General features: G+C 37.9%; 1 long non-coding RNA gene across 1 annotated transcript in view; it reads left to right on the forward strand.

Moving 5' to 3' along the window:
* The window catches only part of LOC135211980 (uncharacterized), a 168180-nt gene that overhangs the window by 131435 nt on the left and 14188 nt on the right, over nucleotides 1-22557 (forward strand). The gene's annotated exons all lie outside the window — the stretch shown is intronic.

A 22557-nucleotide genomic window follows, 5' to 3' on the forward strand; every position in this document is an offset into this window, starting at 1 on the left:
TCATGGCTAACTTTAACCATAAATGAATTACAAACTACTGAAGCTCGAGGGCTGTAATTTGGTATGTATGATGCTTGGAGGGTAGATGATCAACATATCAATTTGCAGCCCTCTAGCCTCAGTAGTTTTTAAGACCTGGGGGCGGAAAGAAGTATTGCGGACGGACAAAAACCGCCGTCTCAGTAGTTTTCATTTACAATCAGCGGCAGCGATGAATTTAGTTGACGTTAATATGTTATAATGACAACGATAAAGACAGTTAGGAGGCCACAGCTCTAATGACGGCAGCGGAAGGGAATTTAACAAATGTTTACGATTCACAACAACAATAAAATGAGGGAAAATAAAAGAAGACTTATGATAGATAACTTGTGGCCACTTGGGGGTCCCCACCAGCAGTTAACCTTCGTTCGTTTTAGTTATAAATGCAACAATGTTATTTGTGCAACTAATGTTACCTTAGTATTATCAAACCTGGAGGAGGACATTCATTGTACTCTGCTTGATCAACAATGGCTCAAATATAGGAGACGGAAAAGCACCAACAGCCGCGCCATGACCATGGAGAAGTGTCGTTTTCCACCTTCCTTTGTATTTGTCTAGAGTTAATGCATAAATCTATTGCTACCGGTGTAAAAAAAAAAAAAAAAACTTCCAGGAGAGTCTGAGGTGATAAACCGTCAAATACTTTTCTTATATCAACATAACGTCTCAAATTATATATATATATTTTTTTACCTAAATCGACAAAGTATCAGAATGCTTCAGTAAAGATGTCGATTGGGTGGTTAGCTTTGAAACCAAAATAGTAGTCGTATGTGAGTAGGCTGCGAAAAAGACGCAGACACAATATAAATCTAATACATACATACATATATATAATATATATATATATATATCTATTATATATATATATATATATATATATAATATATTATATATGCGTGTGTCCTGTATGCGTGTGTGCGTAAAGTGCGCACGCGTTGATTCATTTATATCGTAATTTTGTTGTGGATATTCTCTTTTACTTTACGAAGTATAGTGCTCGTTCTTATTCAATGTTTGTCGATTTCAATTGATGTTTTGTATGATTTCATAGCTCTGAGAACCCACTGCCAAAAGAAAAAAATCAATAAAAAAAAGATGGGTCATTTCCATGTCTTTCTCTGATATATTATAACAAAAGATCGAACGTAGTATAATGCTTGTTTGACTGTTGAGCTGAATGTTCAACAGGCTCCAGGGTCCTTCAGAATCAGAATGCCTTTGACATCAAAGGGAGGAACCACTCATTCCTCTGGCCTGGTTTTTAATAAGCCGCTTGAAAAAGTAATGACTCTTTAGTAATGGTGAAATTGACCAGAGGGTCGGTTTCTTCTGTTGCTTTAGTGGCCATTTGATGTCTACACAGTCTTCCCGCTTCCATTGTACAGCAGGAATCTCATATTGAAGGGTTCCTGAGCTGAAGAACGGCCCTTGCGCTGGCGTAAGGCCAGAACATTCTAAAAGAGACAACAGCAGCAGCAATAACCATTCTCTCTCTCTCTCTCTCTCTCTCTCTCTCTCTCTCTCTTCATCTGTTACATTTTGTGTTTCCTTTCCCTTTTCATTTTATTATTATTATTATTATTATTATTATTATTATTATTATTATTATTGATCTGCGCGAGTCGCTGGTAACTGCATCGTATATATTGATATTTATTGTTGGGATATACAAACTTGAGAAAAAAAGTGTCAGCTGTTCGCGTGGAGGTAAATATGTTTCTCAGCCTTCAAAGGATTTTTTGGAAATCCCTAATAAATGGCTTTGACACCTACTGCAATTCGTTTACATATTTTAAGCTGCAGTAAATTTTATGAAACAAACTGTCGTTTTAACCAAATCCGAGCTGTCTGAACGTCGAGAACTGCCGTTCTGTTCCAACTAGTAATCGTCCCTCTGCCGTTCCAGCCGCCCACCCCCCTCCCCCCATGGGTGCTATCAGAGTAGCGGCGTGTGACGAGTTAAATGGCACTAATCATTTGTCATGCCCGGTCTCATTTATCACAAGTGACACCCAAAACGCTATAACATTATGACCTCCCTGTGCCAACAGGTGGCTTTAACCCCGCGGATTCGTGTTCTTTCTGTTTTATGAGTGGTTCGTCCTTCCACGCCACAATAAAAAAAGAAAAAGAATGAGAAAAATTAGGGAAATGGAAGGTCGAACAGAGTGAAAAGGGGACGTGGAGAGGAGGAGGTGGAGGTGGAGGAAAGTGCTCCAGGTGAGCCAGTTCCAGGTTTATCAAACGGAAAGATCGAATGATTTATTACCCGACGGCTGAAAGAGACGTTTTTATTGCTTTTCCGTGTTTTTTTTTTCTTTTTGTGTGACCTCATCTTCGTTTCTATGTAAATGACACATTTTATTTTTGATAGGCTACGAAGGCGGGGTTGTCCGTATATAAAATATGCTCGCTCAAGAATACTAAGTGAAAAAAGATGATTTTGTCCAATAAAAATTCCTAAGATAAACATATTGAGAAATGTTGTAGTATAAGTTTTAAAAATGATCTAAATCTACATGTTCAGAACTGCTATTTGGAATGTGTAAGCAGTTTGTCAAAAATGCTTCCTGAGACTACTGATCGATTAGGCTCAATGTTGAAAGACTTAATCATAATATTAATTAAAGTTGTTTGCGAAACAATATTCTGCATGTTAGCACCCTCGTGGACAGACTACTAGAATAAACACATTAAAAATGCTGCGAAGTTTCTTCGGCGCCATCGAGTTTTCTGTACAGCCGCCACAGCGTATTATAATCAAGGCCATCGGAAACAGATCTATCTTTCGGTGGTCTCGGTATAATGCTGTACGAAACATTGCCCATGAACTTTAACCAGGCCCCCCGGGGGTGGCCTATTATCCTATATCGTTACCAGAAGCACGATTATGGCTAACTTCAATCGTAAATAAAAAATAATAGCCACTGAGGCTAGAGTGCTGCAATTTGGTATGTTTTGTGATTGGAGGGTGGATGATCAACATCCCAATTTGCAACCCTCTAGTCTCAATAGGTTTTAAGATCTGAGAGAGAACAGAAAAAGTGCGGACGGACAGACAAATCCGGCACAGTAGTTTTCTTTTACGGACAACTAAAAAGTGTTCAGTTATTAGTTCACATATTCATTAGTTTTGGTTGTGCTCTAATTTTCCCTCATATCTATTTTTACCTGTCTAATAAATTTAGTGAATAGCCCATTTGTATAAATGCTTTTTGTGTTGCAAGCAGGACTTGTCTTGTTTTGTATATTAATGTCTTACTTAGTATTTTATGTCTGTGTTTTAGCTTGTAAGTCTGTATAACTTTTATGTAAAACCAGTAAACTGCTTTATGTTATCGCCATATAAGCATTAAATTGCTTCGGCGAATTTTCTGCTTATTTTATGAATTTGTAACAAATAAGGACAAACAAATATACTATACTATACTATACTATGTTGTTCTTTACTGCATCATTGATAATTTAGATAGTTTGCCAAAGCAGGTGAGTAGATTTACGCTTAAAAAGTCTCAGTAATATTCCATTTTCGTGTAATCATGTCTGTTGCAATCAACATCTTAAAGAACTAGTGTTGTTTATTTGTTTTGATAAAGACAGCCACATCTTCAGTTTATGGTAAATGATAAGTAGTGATAGCGAGTAAACAGTGACATGACACAGCCTACCAGCCCTACAAGCCAGTTTGTCCGTCCGTGGTGGAGCGGGGTAGGTAGGGGAGACATCCACCTGCCTCCTGCAAACTGGTTTGTCCGCCCCGGGTGGGCCAGGGGAGACATCCTCCTTTCTCATGCAAATCTGTTTGTTCTCCCCTGGTATGGGCCTCTTGGTATGGGGCGGGAAGGGAAAGGGGAGACTGCACGTGTAGCGCTTGCCAACAATCTCGTTTATTTATTAATAATAAGCCAATAGTTCTGGCACCGGCAGAGTCGTTGGAAATCTGTGGTAATGCCTTGAAAGGGGCATTTAACAAACATGTTATAATGAACTTGATAGACAACAGCGCGTCGCCAGTTCTGACCGACCTTCCCAGATCTTGGGAGGGCGTCGATCATCACGCAATTGTCGAAGCTGCTGAATACTGGCATGTTAGTCCATTGTCCTCCTGTAGCGCATCCTGTAACTGCTGGGATTAAGGGGAATGGGGCCAATTAGGGGAGTGATCCGGAAGACGAGAGGTAATGAATTCGATTTGCGTTTCGGGAATTGTTAGGGGGCGCTGCCTGTCCTGTGTAAGAAGTGCTTTATTATCCTCTGAGATAGTTCCTCTCGTAGTCATTTCCCTTTCAACTTGTTGCCTATCTTGTTTCGCCTTCTGATGAGGTTTTCTTCTTCTTCTTCTTCTCTTCTTCTTCTTCTTCCTTTCTTTTATTTATTTTTTATTTTTTTTTAATTTTTATAGTCACTCCCCCGATCATATTCTAATCTTGTGCCATTATGTGTCACGGCCTTAAAAGAAACGACAAGTTTGCGAGCTTTGATGTATCATGAAATTACGGTTCAATAACAAGCCCAGTAGAGTCCAGGAGACCATTTCGGCATTTGAAGCAAGCTGTAAATTAACCCCCATCCCTCTATTACCGAAAAACGTACTCAACATAGTGGTATCAGGCATTCATATCTAAATGCCTTGGTCAATTTTCCATAGACAGACAGCCACAGGAAAGGCGTCTCTTTGGAAGTTCATCAGTTTTCGTCTAGTTCCGAGGATTCCAGCGCAGACAGGGGGCGCAACAGACGCATTTTAGATTAATTTGATCATTCTTTTCCTGTAGCTTTTATTTCGCTAATATCTTTGGAAAAGCAATGTGAGTGGCCTGTCCTGACTAACATGGAATATGTTTAAAGATATACTGATTCATTACTATATTGTGGTCACTGCTTTGAAAGAAATTTTCGTCATTCGGTACAAGGAACCAAAAAGGAAAAAACTAAAATATACTCTTCAAAATGATGAGCTAGCGAAGTTTTATATGCTAGAATTCATTTGCAAAAAATTCTCTCTCTCTCTCTCTCTCTCTCTCTCTCTCTCTCTCTCTCTCTGTTTATATTACTACACACAAATACACACACATAGTGTATATCAGTGTGTATATCTGCATGCGTGTGTTAATTATAAAATGTGTTTGGTTACAAATGAATGGTTTTCATCTTGACTCGCCTTGAATGAAACGTAATGTAAAAATATTTCCATGACAACGACAAAGTGGTTTACATTTCATAAACTCGCTCGGCTGTGCATATTACTCATCAGGACGTTTCGCTCCCGTGAAATTCATTTTATTTTGAAGGTCATCGCTGGAACGGCTATTCAAGGATCACACCAAAGTTAATTGAAATCTGCAGAAGTTTTGATTACAGTTTCTCTTTAATTAAATTGCCAGATACTCGTAGCCATCTCGATTTTCTCGGCAAAGTGTCATTTCTTTTTAGTAGCCAGCGGCTTCGGCAGAAAATTCCGATAATACTCTCTAGCAATTTTCCATGTGGCATCTACCCAATTGTGCTTTTTCGATTTGATTTTCATAAGAGCATCGGCAACTCAAATATAATTGTCGGTTAATGTGTATCGTCATTACTATTATCAACACTAATGATTGTAATCGTAGTTGGATTAATATATTCTTTTCTTTAAAGTCTGGAAATGTTCATCAATCGTCTCTCTGATAAAGTCTGGAAATGTTCATCAATCGTCTCTCAGATCAAGTCTGGAAATGTTCATCAATCGTCTCTCAGATCAAGTCTGGAAATGTTCATCAATCGTCTCTCTGATAAAGTCTGGAAATGTTCATCGTTCGTCTCTTAGATAAAGTCTGGAAATGTTCATCAATCGTCTCTCAGATAAAGTCTGGAAATGTTCATCAATCGTCTCTCAGATAAAGTCTGGAAATGTTCATCAATCGTCTCTCAGATAAAGTCTGGAAATGTTCATCAATCGTCTCTCAGATAAAGTCTGGAAATGTTCATCGTTCGTCTCTCAGTTCAAGTCTGGAAATGTTCATCGTTCGTCTCTCAGATCAAGTCTGGAAATGTTCATCGTTCATCTCTCAGATCAAGTCTGGAAATGTTCATCAATCGTCTCTCTGATAAAGTCTGGAAATGTTCATCGTTCGTCTCTCAGATCAAGTCTGGAAATGTTCATCAATCGTCTCTCTGATAAAGTCAAATGGAATGTTCAGTCAATCATCTCTCTAGTAATAAAGTTCTGGAAATGTTCATCAATCGTCTCTCAGATAAAGTCTGGAAATGTTCATCAATCGTCTCTCAGATAAAGTCTGGAAATGTTCATCGTTCGTCTCTCAGATCAAGTCTGGAAATGTTCATCAATCGTCTCTCTGATAAAGTCTGGAAATGTTCATCGTTAGTCTCTCAGATAAAGTCTGGAAATGTTCATCAATCGTCTCTCTGGTAAAGTCTGGAAATGTTCATCGTTCGTCTCTTAGATAAAGTCTGGAAATGTTCATCAATCGTCTCTCTGATAAAGTCTGGAAATGTTCATCAATCGTCTCTCAGATAAAGTCTGGAAATGTTCATCGTCGTCTCTCAGATAAAGTCTGGAAATGTTCATCAATCGTCTCTCAGATAAAGTCTGGAAATGTTCATCGTTCGTCTCTTAGATAAAGTCTGGAAATGTTCATCATATCGTCTCTCTGATAAGTCTGGAAAATGTTTCATCTTCGTCTCTCAGATCAAGTCTGGAAATGTTCATCTAATCGTCTCTCTGATAAAGTCCTGGAAATTGTTCATCAATCTCTTCCTCTGATAAAGTCCTGGAAATGTTCGCCAATCGTCCCTCAGTAAAGTTGGATGTTCATCAATCGTCTCTCAGATACAGTCTGGAAATTCATCGTTCCGTCTCTCAGATCAAGGTCCTGTGAAATGTTCATCAATCGTCTCTCTGATAAAGTCTGGAATGTTCATCGTTAGTCTCTCAGAAAGTCTGGAAATGTTCATCAATGTCTCCTGTTAAATCTGGAAATATTCATCGTTCGTCTATTAGAATAAAGTCTGGAAATGTTCATCAATCGTCTCTCTGATAAAGTCTGGAATGTTCGTCATCGTCTCTCAGATAAAGTCTGGAAATGTTTCTATTGTTTTTTCCGTCTCTCAGATAAAGTCTGGAAATGTTCATCAGTCGTCTCGCAGATAAAGTCTGGAATGTTCATCGTTCGTCTCTATATAATTCTGGAAAATGTTCATCAATCGTCTCTCTGATAAAGTCTGGAAATGTTCCGTTCGTCTCTTAGAAATAAAGTTCTGGAAATGTTCATCAATCGTCTCTCGGATAAATTCTGGAAATGTTCATCAATCGTCTCTCATATAAGTCCTGGAATGGTTTCATCAAATCGTCTCTCAGATTCAAGTCTGGAAATTGTTCATCAATTCGTCTCCTCCAGATCAAGTCTGGAAATGTTCATACACTCTTCTCTCTGGATAAAGTCCTGAAATGTTCAATCGTTCGTCTCTTAGATAAAGTCCTGGAAATTGTTCATCAATCGTCTCTCAGATAAAGTCCTGGAATGTTTCATCATCTCTCTCAGATAAAGTCCTGGAAATGTTCATCAATCGTCTCTCCAGATAAAAGTCTGGAAATGGTTCATCAATCGTCTCTCAGAGAAAGTCTGGAAATGTTTCAATCGTTCGTCTCTCAGTTCAGTCTGGAAATGTTTCATCGTTCATATCTCCTATCAAAGTTCTGGAATGGTTCATCAAATCGTCTCTTTCTTGATAAAGTTGGAAATGTTCAATCGTTTCGTCTCTCAGATAAGTCTGGAAATGTTCATCAATCGTCCTCTCTGATAAAGTCCTGGAAATGTTCATTCAATTGTCTCTCTGGATAAAGTTCTGGAAATGTTCATTCAATCGTCTCTCCCCAGATAAAAGTCTGGAATAATTGTTCATCAATCGTCTCTCAGGAAATAAGGTTCCTGGAAATGTTTCAATCGTTCGGTCCTCTCAGATCAAAGTCTGGAAATGTTCATTCCAATCGTCTCTCTGATTAAGTCTGGAATGTGTTCATCTTAGTCTCGCAGTAAAGTCCTGGGAAATGTTCATCCAATCGTCTGCTCTGGTAAAGTCTGGAAATGTTCATCGTTCCTCTCTCAGATAAAGGTTCTGGAATATGTTCATCAATCGTCTCTCTTGAATAAAGTCCTGGAAATGTTTACATCAATCGTCTCTCAGATAAAGTCTGGAACTGTTCATCAATCGTCTCTCTGATAAAAGTTCTGGAAATGTTCATCAATCGCTCTCAGATAAAGTCCTGGAAAATTGGTTCATTAATTCGTCTCTCCCGATAAAGTCTGGAAATGTTCACAATCGTCTCTCAGATAAAGGTCCTGGAAATTTTCATCCCAATTCGTCTCCTTATGATAAATTTCTGGAAATGTTCATCAAATAGTCTCTCAGATAAGTCTGGAAATGTTCAGTCGTTTCGTCTCTCAGATAAGTCTGGAAATGTTTTCATCAATCGTCTCTCAGAGTAAAGTCTGGAAATGTGCATCGTCGTCTCTCTAGATAAAGTCTGACTGGAAATGTTCATCAATCGCTCTTAGATAAGTCTGGAAATGTCCATCAATCGTCTCTCCTGATAAAGTCTGGAAATGTTGCATCAATCGTCCTCTCAGATAAAGTCTGGAAATATTTCATCAATCGTCTCTCAGATCAAGTCTGGAAATGTTCATCAATCGTCTCTCAGATAAAGTCTGGAAATGTTCATCGTTTGTCTCTCAGATCAAGTATGGAAATGTTCATCGTTCGTCTCTCAGATATAGTCTGTAAATGTTCATCGTTCGTCTCTCAGATCAAAGTCTGGAAATGTTCATCGTTCGTCTCTCAGATCAAGTCTGGAAATGTTCATCATTCATCTCTCAGATAAAGTCTGGAAATGTTCATCGTTCGTCTCTCAGATAAAGTCTGGAAATGTTCATCATTCGTCTCTCAGATCAAGTCTGGAAATGTTCATCATTCGTCTCTCAGATAAAGTCTGGAAATGTTCATCAATCGTCTCTCAGATAAAGTCTGGAAATGTTCATCATTCGTCTCTCAGATCAAGTCTGGAAATGGTCATCATTCGTCTCTCAGATAAAGTCTGGAAATGTTCATCATTCGTCTCTCAGATCAAGTCTGGAAATGTTCATCATTCGTCTCTCAGATCAAGTCTGGAAATGTTCATCGTTCGTCTCTCAGATCAAGTCTGGAAATTTTCATCGTTAGTCTCTCAGATCAAGTCTGGAAATGTTCATCGTTCGTATCTCAGATCAAGTCTGGAAATGTTCATCATTCGTCACTCAGATAAAGTCTGGAAATGTTCATCATTCGTCTCTCAGATCAAGTCTGGAAATGTTCATCATTCGTCTCTCAGATGTGAAAGCCGTTATGAAGCACTACTTATCGCATGACAAGATTAACACGAATCTTTATTCGAGGTGAATCATATTCAAAACACTACAGTTCTTCTGCCAGATTATGAATCTGTCTCCTGCGGCTCTTTGCTTTTCTAAGGCAGTAACAATTGACAGTTATTTACCCCATGATGATGTCTCCGCTAAAACACGCTTGTTTTCCCTAATCAGCTGTTGCTGATTCGATTTAAATAATTGATCAAATGTGGGGCATATAAAGATCAAAGATATCCTCTCTCTCGTGAATTTGAAATATTTGACGTTCTACCTTTTCCCCATGTGACCTTTGGCTTTCTTTTATTTTCTTTTATTTACGTTAGCTTTTGTCCTTTTTATGGACGCGATTGGTAAATATGTATTTACAACTTATATTTCCGTAAAGGAGATCGCCCCAGCAATGGAATAAACTGGAGGACAAATTCTATTATCTGAAGTTTGTTGGGAAAATCAGAATTGCATGTATGTGGATCCGTCTGCCATATGCATGTGTATATAAATATATATATATATATATATATATATAATATATTATACTATATTTTTTATGCTCGCGCAGACACAAGATAGGGAAAATTATAGACGGTTGCAGAATCGGAGAGAGAAGAGAGAGAGAGAGATGAGAGAGAGGAGAGAGAGAGACGAGAGAGAAGGCGAAAGAGGAGAGAGAGAGAGAGAATAGTACTTTTTATAGTCATAAGGATATATATACATTTATATGTGTGTTTCTGTATACATGTATATGGATAAATATAGATATATAATATATATATATATATAATATATATATATAATATATATATATATATATAATATATATATATATTAATAATATATACTTATATGTGTGTCTTTCTGTATACATTATGTGGATAAAAATATAAGAAAAATAATATATATATATATATATATATATATATATATTATATATATATATATATATATATATATATATATATGAGCAAATAAAACGAGAGAGAGGAGAGAGAGAGAGAGACGAGAGAGAGAGAGAGCAGAGAGAGAGAGCAGAGAGAGTTCCTCTTTATAGAACCATAAAGACGACCTTCTCTCGATAGCATCATCAAAAAGGTAAAATCCCCCTTTTTAGAACCTACCGGGTGAAAAGGTAGAGAGAATTAAAAAAAAAAATGTGGAGGATGATATATAAACGACATTTAGGAAAATGAAGCCCTGAAGAAATTTTTGTAATCTGTCTCATTCTCTTTACATAGCTATTTTATTTTTTTAATTTGTTCAAGATAAATACATGATGTAGATATATATCACATATATGCCTGCCTTTCTATCTACCTATATGTTATATATATACATATATATACGATATCTTATGTATATATTATATATATATATATATATATATATTATATATATATATATATATATAATATATATATATATATAATGTCTGATCACGTCACCGTGATTCATATACACATTAAGCTACAAATGTCCTTTATATCTAATTAGCTCTACCTCTGAATTAATATATTTTCATATATGTTAACCGAGTGTTAGAGCGAAAATTGGATATGAAAGAACATTTGTAGCTTAGTATATATATATATATATATATACTATATATATACACACACACACTCACAGTTATTAACTATTCATCTATAAGGAAAATAACTAGAATGAGACGGAGCACGTGATTCGAAATGGTGGTGGTCTGAAGCATCCTCCTTTCCTGAGAGACCAATAATAGTAAGGTATCGTGTCAATAGCCTAAGAACGGATGGTTGGCACCTTTTGGTGGAAATCCGATATGTTCAATATTTCGGTCGAAATATATATGTGGCCTCGCTGCACACAGAGGCGTGAAGACATGCATGTATGAGAGCCAAAAGTTATTCGTCTCTGATGGATAACACCTGGAAAATGTTATTTGTATGAACATTTGTTATATTCCCGCCCTTTCACTAAATTCAGGGAAAGGAAATAGTCGTTTCTGAGATTTGGTGTTTTAAGAAAACTGTAAGAGGCAAATTGTCTAAATTTTTTCGAGGTCTTCTTATTTTCTTAGTTTTGAATATTAGGTTTTTGTACTAAAATTTTTCTCTCTCTCAATTCGTTCATCAACGGAATGGCTTTTCAACATAGCGCTCCTTTCATTTGATTATGAGATCATAAAATTGAAAAATCAAAATGAATTCCCCCAATCCTCATGTGGGCTTTAGAGACAGTCAGTCGCCCATTCTCTCGTGAACGCTGTACTCATTTCTTCCTCCTTGCTTTTCGTAGGGATTTTCTGTTAGTGAGCCGACTCCCTGCGAATCACATCAGAGTTTGTCTTGTCAAGTGTTCATCGCCTTGCCCTTTAGTCTTCCAACCTCCCTTGCCTTAATCGTTTTGCAAGAAAGTCCGTCAAAATTTGCAGTGTGGTGAGTTACTTTCTAGGGCTATACAAAATTTGCCAGCACTTTCCAGGGTAGCATCCGCCAGTTTCTAACTCCCAAAGAGTCACTCTTTCCAAAAATATAGGGTGCAATTTGTGCCGCTGATGGGATAACTTACTCGAAAAATATGGGGTTAGTTTGTAGCTTCCTGGGTGACAGTAGTGGAGACATGACACAGCCAACCTCCCACTGCAAACCAGTTTGTCCGCCCCAGTTAGGTCGGAGGAGGCAGAGGAACGGGAGGGTCGGGGAGACATCCATCCTATTCCTGCAAACCCGTTTGTCCGTCCCAGTGGACCGGGACGGTAGGGGGAGAAAGCAGCGCCGGGTTCCAGCGCGCGTAGTGGGCGCCAGCAAGTTCATTTGTATAACTATTTTTTCTTAAGTGTTACATGTACTCAATATTAGCAACATATGTAAAGGTTATAAATCGTAATGGGCCTCAACCAGGCCAGCGAACGATGACGTCCTGAATTTTACATTTCTAAAAGAAAAATTGGGGGACCACATGACGGGATTGAGAAGTCTTGCAGCTTTATGTTTGCGAGCCATTTGCAGCCCAGAATCACAATCCCGGCAACAATTCCCCTTTAAGTCCATTATCTGTTGAGAAATTCGTTTAACTGGATGAAATTACATTTTCCGCTGATGTAATTTAATTCCCCGTATATCTGGTCGAAATAGAGTTCGTGTTATGAAACTCAAGATTTTAAAGTAATCGTCGGATTCTTCGCTATTTCTTTTGCGAGTTAGGTTTTGTGTTTCTTATAAACATCAAGTCATATATATAAATTTGTTCCGACACGAGATACAAACCTATCGGTCCTTTTACAATAGTAACCTTCCTATTGTAAAAGGACCTCAGGTTTGTATAGTTAGGAAAAATGCAATTTTGGACAAATTGTCATTTTTCTTCGTCGAATGCCTCCTCCCGTGTAGAGCAGGTGTTCTCAGGGAGGAAAGGCGTCTGCCTCCACGCCCTTTCCTTGACTTCAATAAACGATCGTACCCATTTACAGCTGGGTCAACTGGTGGGTAGTACATTCCGTGCAATCCTGTTCCTTTGTAAATGTAAGCAATATTATATATATATATATATATAATATATGTATATCTTTTATATATATATATATATATATATATATATATATATATATGTATGTACATATATATATATATATATATATATATATATATATATATATATATATATATAAATAATACACCTTGACCAGTATCCCGTGGTCAGAGGCCATTTTATAAAGTCAAAATTTTTTGGTATATATATATATATATATATATATATATATATATATATATTATATACACACATACACTATATATGTATATATACACCAAATACATGTTGACTTTATAAAATAGCCTCTGACCACGGGATACTGGTCAAGGTATTGAAAAAAATAAGAAAAGTAACCACTCACACCGGAAGTACCAACCAGACATGTTTCATCATAATTAGAGAAACATATTTGCATAAAAATAAGATTTTACGCTTGAAATTGATCAGTGACCTTTGAATATACGTCAAGGTATGAAATATTGTTGCAGTATTATCATCAATGTCCGAGGAACTTAACAAGTTTCGTAAAAACAAAATATATTCCTTTAGATCTACCCATGATCTTGAAAAATAAGTCACGGTCAAAAATACCTAAAACACTCCTCTGACGATGCATCAGATTCTGAAAAGCATAAGGCTGGAATTAATCTCAGTTTTAGGAGTAAAAACTATGTTATTTTAATGTGCATATTAACAATTCACACAGAAATGTGTTGGACGAAATTTTAACTTGTATACAAGGTACACGTTCTTCTGAAGTTTCATTAAAACCATAAGAATATGAAGAGAGGGACAATGACAATGATAATGAAAATAATTATAGTAAATAATTATACTACCTTCAATATAGGCACGGAAAAGTCAGTCCAATAGCTTTGAAACTATTCATAAAATTCAGGTTCTAAGAACGCGATCTGTGAAACCCGGGAATTGGAAACAAGGTACTTTCGTAGTTTTGATTCTACATTTTCAAGCTTCCGATGCTACTACTCCCCATTTTATTAAAATACTACTATATATATAGTAAGTATATATAGATATATACCAATTATATATATATATTATAGATATATAGCATATATTATATAAATTATTACAAACCAAGGTTACAGGCAGGCCGGTTGAAAAGGACCAAGGGGATGCATATCAAATCAGGTCTTCACTCAAGGAAAACAGGCCAATCTCACATAAATTTCGTTTATTCCGGGACGTTTCGTAAATAACAATTTCATTTTTACATCTGGTAATCTTAACGTAAGATTCCAGAAGATCGTAATGAATGGTTATTACGAAAAACGTACTGATAAATAAAGTAATATGTAGATTGGTCCGTTTCCTTGAGGTCAACAAACCTGATTTGATATTATCTTATATATATATATAATATATAATATATAATATAAATTCATATATATATATATAATATATATATATAAATATATATATATGAAGAGTCAAACAGGGGAATTACCCATAGTATAGTAGTAAACCAACGACATCAGGACTCTCGGCTCCCCACTCACCTGCAATTAAATCAAACCAGAAATTCTGAAAAGTATTTTTGCATTTCTTTCCCCGACTTTTCGTTAACGTTCCATGCGTGTACCGGTCTATAAGAACTGCTGGACAAATCATGTATTTCCTGCGTTTATTCAAATGACTGTATGTGTATTCAGTATATAAATATCCCTAATTGTGATCATGCCCTCCCGTAGATTAATTAAATAAATATTAGACAATAATTATGCTCCCTGTCTCCTACGGAGAAAGCAATAATCAGATAAATTAGATAAATGGGGAGACTACTATGAATTCAATTTTGCTGAGCCATCATTTTTAATGAGATATTATTATTATTTTTTTTTTTTTGGTCACGACTTCCTTGATTCATTTAATTTCTCCTCATTAATCGGTTATTTGTTGACAATTTTCAGATAAGCGTTCTTTGTGAAGGGAACAAAATTGGGGATTCTTCCTTTAGTATTCTGTTCTGTACGGATACTGGTCTATTCCTCTTGTTTTCTTTTGACTTATTTTGAAGTTTAATCTTATCACATTAAACGTGAGATATTTAGCTAGCGAAAAAAATTCATTGGAGTGTCAAACAATGCGGCCTTCTTCCAAGTTCCATATAAATGGGCTGTGAAAAATAATAATGAAAAGCATCCAGGGAAATATGTAGTTTCATTTCAAAGCTATGTGGTTTTAAAATAAAACTATGATTTGCGTTGGAATGAAGGTCATTTTGCCATGTTATTGAATGTCGCAATATCCTTGTGACTCGGGGTGTCATCATCTCCATGTTATTGTAACTTGGATGACAATTGCAACACGCATTCCGTGATAAGAGTAGAGTTATTGCACGCCCAGGTGCAGCAATAACACCAGGATGAAATACTTTGCCGGAAACGCTACGCTGTAACTCCGGTCAGCAATTTAAGTAAATATGTCGCGGTGTATATATTGCTGGTTTAGGTGCTTGCTTACATTACTTTTTAAATCAGTTTTGGCGTCATTGATGTTTTAGAAAAAGAAAAACAAAGGGCATTTGCTTTTGCTTTGGGTGTCGTGAATGGAAAGCCAAATTCGCATCAAAATAAGATAAGCACTTGGTAAAGTGGGTTGGGTTTAAGTCTCTCTTCTTAAAAGAGGCAAAATTATTGAGATTGTCACTAGGGGAGGGGAGAAAGGAAGCATAAAGGTTGGTAACCATAATTATACGTAGGTGTAATAAATGCATGGTATGACCTTGGCGTGACAAATCATTGTTGGAATTTGGAAGAACGAAAAATGTGAATATTATCTTATGAGAAATTCTTATCGGAAAAAATTCTTAAAAAAACCCATATGACTTAGTCTCTTGTACTTGTGCCAATTGCCATGTTGGGAATTAGCTTTCATCTACCTGAAAAATAATAATAATAATAATAAATAATAATAATAAAATAATAAAATAAGTAATTAAGTAATAAGAATAAAAATAATATTATATTATTAGTTAGTTATTATTAGATTATTATTATTATTATTAGATTATTTTTTTTTTTTTTTTGTTTTTCTTTTTTTTTGTTTTTTTTTTTTTGCTCTATCACCAGTTCCTCCTAATTCGAACTGGGTGGTATTATTTTAGTGTTGGGCGGGTTTCAGGGTTCCGCAAATCTTGGCTCCTTCCTTTAGCAGTCCATCGCACTTTTTTACTAGTGTGTCCAGTTTCCAGGACTCACACTCTTCTGCATGAAGGTCCTGGGAGCTACTTCAGGCCTCCTTAGTTCTTTCTAGATTCCTTTTCAGGGATCTTCGGGATCGTGGCCATAAGTGCTCCTTATGGATTATGGGTACGATTTCCACTGGCATATCCCATAATCCTTCTTAATTTCATATTTTTCAGATCCCTTGATACTTATTTTCCATTTGTTTTTCCTTCTCTTTTTCTTAACTTCAACTTCGGGTCCACATGGTTTATTGCGACTATCAAATGAGTGATACTTTTTCTTTCCTTGACTTGGTCAATAAGACAACTGTCAACCGTTATGGTCTGTTTGCAACGTCATCAACCCTATCCGTTCTTGGATTACCATAGTCCCAGAGGATCTTTGCCTGATCGTTTTTTCTATCAACTTCCTTTTAGGTTGGTGCTTCGCGTACCACTTATTACTTGCAAGGTAGACGATGTTTCTTGGCACAGGATCCAGTGGAGGGCTTCTTTTGCCCACTGAAATCATGCCTCTTTTGTACTGGTTATGCGGCAAGTGGCCCGGGCATTCGCTTGGCTAGTGGTGGTTTATAGGTTTCATATTTTTCCGTTTGCCACGTCCTTCCACATACGGCGAGAGATGTGTATTTCCGTCGATAGTTCGTTCTTTGGAAAACATATCGCGGTTACTTCAGGTCCTTGATCTTGTGACCCTGCTTATCATTCCGCAGTTTCCTTCTTTTAGCCTCTCCCCACCTAGTAAGCCCATGCCAATTGCCCTCGATGGATAGTTCTTTAGTCTGTGTCTCATGTATTGTCCCGTGCAGTTGGTTTGTTGTTTCTTGCCAGTTCCTATTGTTCTGTCTGGTCTTTCTCCTGTCTTCTGTATATTTCTGGGTTCTTCGTCTATACTTTTATTAGTCCTTATTTTCCAATGCACTCTTTAGGCCACTTCGGGGTCTTCTTCCCCCAACTGGTTTTCAGATAATTGCCCCAGCTGCCTCTATTTTCGATGGTTGACGCACAAAGTACCTCTAGAACTTAGTAGTACCTCCCCTCCCTTCCTTTCCGTTTCGGTTATTTGTACAGTTCTCGTCCGCATTTGATCTTGGGTGGTAGTACTTGGGTAGTAGTGCTTTGTGTATTGTCATATGTTTCCGGGTTTTCTGATCTATGCTGCGGAGTTCTGCCTTCGTCCCATTCCACTATTCCTGCGCTGTATCTGATTACTGGCACTGCCCATGTGTTTATGGCTTTATCATATTTCCGGCATTGAGTTTTGACTTGAGTATCGCCTTGAGTCTGCATATATTCTTTCCTGATCGTGTCCTTCATCTCTTGATGTTTTATATCCCCTCCTTCCATTATTCCCAGGTATTTGTATCCTGTCTCATCTATGTGTTTGAGTTTGCTCCCATCTGTAGCTTTATCCCTTCAGTTCTCGTTACTTTGCCTTTTCGTATGTTGACTAATGGCGCATTTTTCTATTCCAAACTCCATCCTGATGTCCCCAGATACAATCCTTACAGTCTGGATTCTTAGGGTATCTATTTCCTTGATGCTCTTACCATACAGCTTTATGTCGTCCAATGAACATCAGATGGTTGATTTTGTTGCCTCTTTCTTGAGTTGGTACCCGGCATCCATCTTCTGTAGTAACTTTTGTCATGGAATCATGGCTACTAAGAAGAGTTAGTGGGGACAGTGAGTCGCCCTGGAAGATCCCTCTCCTGATATTAAACCTCTGCTAGTCTTATTCCAGAGCTTTGTAGTATTGTATTCCAGTTTGTGCATTGTATTTTTTTGAGGAAGCTGATGGTGTTTTCCTCTGCCCCATATATTTTCAGGCATTCTATTAGCCATGTTGTGTACCATGTCGAAGGCTTTCTTATAGTCTATCCATGCCATGCTTAGGTTGGTTTTCCTTCTCCTACTGTTCTTCATTACCATTTTGTCTATCAGGAGCTGGTCTTTTGTGCCCCTACACTTCCTTCTGCAGCCTTTCTGTTGGTTGGATGGTGTTTGTCTCCTCTAGGTAGTTTGTTTTATATACCCCTCCTTCCATTATTCCCAGGTATTTGTATCCTGTCTCATCTATGTGTTTGATGTTGCTTGTCCCATCTGGATAGCTTTATCCCTTCATTTCTCGTTACTTGCCTGTTTGTATGTTGACTAAGGGCGCATTTTTTCTATTCCAAACTCCATCCTGATGTCCCCAGATACATCCATTTACAGTCTGGTTTAGGGTATCTATTTCCTTGATGCTCTTACCATACAGCTTGATGTCGTCCATGAACATCAGATGGTTGATTCTGTTGCCTCTTTTCTTGAGTTGGTACCCGGCATCCATCTTCTGTAGTACTTTTGTCATGGGAATCATGGCTACTAAGAAGAGTAGTGGGGACATGAGTCGCCCTGGAAGATCCCTCTCTGATATTAACCTCTGCTAGTCTTATTCCAGAGCTTGTAAGTATTGTATTCCAGTTGCGCATTGTATTTTTTGAGGAAGCTGATGGTGTTTTCCTCTGCCCCATTCTATTAGCCATGTGTGTGGTACCATGTCGAAGGCTTTCTTATAGTCTATCCATGCCATGCTTAGGTTGGTTTTCCTTCTCCTACTGTTCTTCATTACCATTTTGTCTATCAGGAGCTGGTCTTTTGTCTGCCCCTACACTTCCTTCTGCAGCCTTTCTGTTGGTGGGGGGGGGATGGTGTTTGTCTCCTCTAGGTAGTTGTATAGCCTTTCACTGATGATACCTGTTAGTAACTTCCACATTACTGGTGGCAGGCAGGTGATAGGCCTGTAGTTACTGGCTATATTTCCCTTACTCTTGTCTTTTTGTACTAAGATGTTCTTCCTGTGGTCATCCATTTGGGGTGCTTGGTGATTTGAGATACAATGCTGAGTTGTTCTGCTATTCTTTGGGTGTAGTGGGCCTTGAAGTTTTTTGAGCCAGTATCCATGGACTTCATCGGGACCTGGGGCTTTCCAGGTTGGCATTTTCTTTAGCTGGTGTCTGACTGTGTCTGTCGTGATCTCTGTGACTCTTTGTTTTATTCTCCCTGTTTCTTCTTCCTTGACTTCCTGGAGCCATGTTGCTGTTTGTTGTGTGATACCGGATTGCTCCATATGTTTTTCCCAGAGTCTCTTACTTGATTCGGCTTCAGGAATTTCTGGGTGGTTGTCTTCCCCTCTTAGTTGGCTGTATAGTCTTTTCTGGTTGGTTCCGAATAGTTTGTTCTGTTGGTATCCCTTATTCCTGTTCATGTACCGTTGGATCTTATGTGCTTTGGCCTTAAGCCTCTGTTTTACATCTTCTATTGTGTTGTTTTAGTCCCCTCTCTTGTACTTTGTATTTCTCGTTGAGTTCCTCCCCCCTTGTTTTCTTGCTTTCTTAGCCTTTTTTCTGCCATCTCTTTCAGTCTACTCAAGTCAGATCTCATCACCATGATTTGCTTTTCCAGGCGCCTTTTCCAAGGAGGTTGCTTGTTTTGGTTTCTGTTGGGTTGTTGTGCTGGTAGTGTTTGTGTTCGAATCCCCATCAGTTCTGCTACTAATCTTGCTCCTGCATATGTCAAGTTATTTGTTTCTGTGATACTGGTGGTGTGTATTATGCCCATTATTTCATTGACCTCACTTGTTTTCTCCCTTAATTTCTGGTGTTTGTAGGCTTTCATGGAGGGGATCTTTGTTCTCTCGTATCTGGCTCCATCCATTGTCTAATCTTTTCTACCCATTCCGTCCTCTCTGTTACTTCGTCGGTGTTTCTTCGTGTGTCGTTGTTTGATACCTCATCCTCCCTGTCGTCTTCTGTGGCATCGTCTCTCAGTTCGTCTTCGTGAATTCGTTGTCATGTGACATTTCCCTTTCCAGTTCTTCTCTTTCTGTTGGGGAGAGCCAGTTCTTTTTCTTTATGTTCCTTACTTGGTCTGCCAGCCTCTGCTCTGTTTGGGGGGTGTTATTCCTCTCATTCCAGATGTTGACCAATCTTCTTCTATATCCTCTCTCCGTCGGGTTGCTTCTGATGTAGCATCTCCATATTTCCTTATCTTGTCCATTTCTTCCTTTTTGCCTCTGTAGCTCTAATCTCAGGCTGTTGATTACTGTCGTTGTGGTGATCAGTTGCTGGATGACGACCTCCAAGTACCTGACCTTTCCTTCCCCTTCAATTGGGGTTGAATACCTGGTTGCCGGACGAAGCTCCTCTGTGCCAGAGGTTCCATTTACGTCGTTGTCGTTTATTCCTTCATTTCTTTCTCCATCATTGCTGAGTTTGCTATTTAACCTATAGCTGGACCCTACCCCATCAGGGATAGGTACTCATTCACAGCTGAGTAGACTGAGGAAATTATGGTAAAGATCCTTCCCAAGGAATCAACGCCCCGAGGAGAGCGGTCACCCATCCAACGACTGACCAGCCCCAATGTTGCTTAACTTGACTTATTAAGTCTATTGACGACCTAACCCACTCCTCCACGGCGCCACATATATTATTATTATTATTATTATTATTATTATTATTATTATTATTATTATTATTATTATTATATTATAAAGACAGGAGAATGACAAACAGAACAGAGGAATGGCACAACAAACCAATGCACGGGACAATACATGAGACACATGGCAATGGCTACAGAGGGGGAGAGTCAAGAAGGAAACTGAAGGAATGATAACAGCGGCACAAGATCAGGCCCTAAGAATCAGATATATCAAAGAACGATAGATGGAAATAACATGCCTATGTCCGGCACTTGCACAGAACTAATACAAAAAAGGCATGATTCAGTAGCAAAAGCCCTCCACTGGAGCCTGTGCAAGAAATACCAGCTACCTTGCAGTAATACGTGGTACGAGCACCAACCTGAAGGATTGATAGAAAACGATCAGGCAAAGATCCTCTGGGACTATGGTATAAGACACATATAGGGTGATGCGTGCAAATAGACCAGACGTTGAGTTGATTGACAAAATAAAGAAGAAGAAAGTATCACTTATTGATGTCGCAATACCATGGGACACCAGAGTTCCAGAGAAAGAAAGGGAAAAAATGGATAAGTATCAAGACCTGAAAATAGAAATAAGAAGGATATGGGATATGCCATTGGAAATTGTACCCATAACCATAGGAACACTAGGCACGATCCCAAGATCCCTGAAAACGAATCTGGAAAAACTAGAGGTTGAAGTAGCTCCAGGACTCATGCAGAATAGTGTGATCCTAGAAACGGCGCACATGGTAGAAAAGTGATGGACTCCTAAGGAGGCAGGATGCAACCCGGAACCCCACACTATAAATACCATCCAGTCGAATTGGAGGACTGTGATAAAAAAAATGATAAATAACTAATTAAACGTAAAGATATTAATTTAGTTCTAAGATTTGTTATCACAGAAAAAGATGAAAAAACTTTACGAGTAGAAGTAAAGAGTGCGGTACAATTAGTGGCATGAGTGTTGTCTAGACTTTCAAACTTTCAGTCATGTTAATAGAGATTAAAAGCATAAAACTGAAAATGGAAAAAAATGAAAAGACATGCATAAGAAGGAAGAGAAGTCTCACAATGAGATATTGGGATATGACAAAGACACTTACTAGAAGGTGATCGTACACCTTAACATATATTATCTCATGCCAGACCACTGAGCTGATCAACAGCTCTCCTATGGCTGGCCCGAAGGATTAGGTATATTTTACGTGGCTATAAACCAATTGGTCACCTAGCAACGTGACCTACAGCCTATTGTGGGATCCGAACCACGTTATATCGAGAAGGGAATTTCTATCACCAGGAATACATTATTCTGATTCCACGTTGGCCGCGCCGAAAATCGAACTTCGGACCACCGGATTGGTAGCCGAGCGGGAAAACACTCGTCCAACGAGGAATTTAGGAGGCAGTCAAAATGCGTAGAATTGTAGCAGTTCAAGAGAGCGGAATTTCGACATCATCAGGTTGAGTCTACGAGTGGAAGTGACAGGAAAATAAAACGTCTAGAGGCTTGATATACAAAACAACACAAAAGTTCGTGTTTCTGTATTAACCTTACTTGTGGCTTTTTAAAGGACCAGTTATAATTAATTATATGAAGGATGGAGCAAACGAATGCTGTTAACTATTATTTTCCCCAAAATTAGATGGCGTTTTTAACTAATAATTGTTAATATTATGAATTAATGTTATACGTCAGTTCTTTTCATATATTGTGGATCATTGTTTAACTGTGTCAGCAAAGAAAAAATAAATAAATAAAATAAAATAAAAGAAAGACAATAAAATGTTGAGTAATAAAGCTTTAGTATTTTTATGATAAGACATTTTTTTATGGTTTTACTATTGAGCTTCTAAAAAATACTTAGAAAATTATCGCAAATACCAGAGAAACTCCTGCTTTGAATAGCTGAAAGC

This window comes from Macrobrachium nipponense, chromosome 40, assembly GCF_015104395.2.
Source record: "Macrobrachium nipponense isolate FS-2020 chromosome 40, ASM1510439v2, whole genome shotgun sequence".
Lineage (NCBI taxonomy): Eukaryota > Metazoa > Arthropoda > Malacostraca > Decapoda > Palaemonidae > Macrobrachium > Macrobrachium nipponense.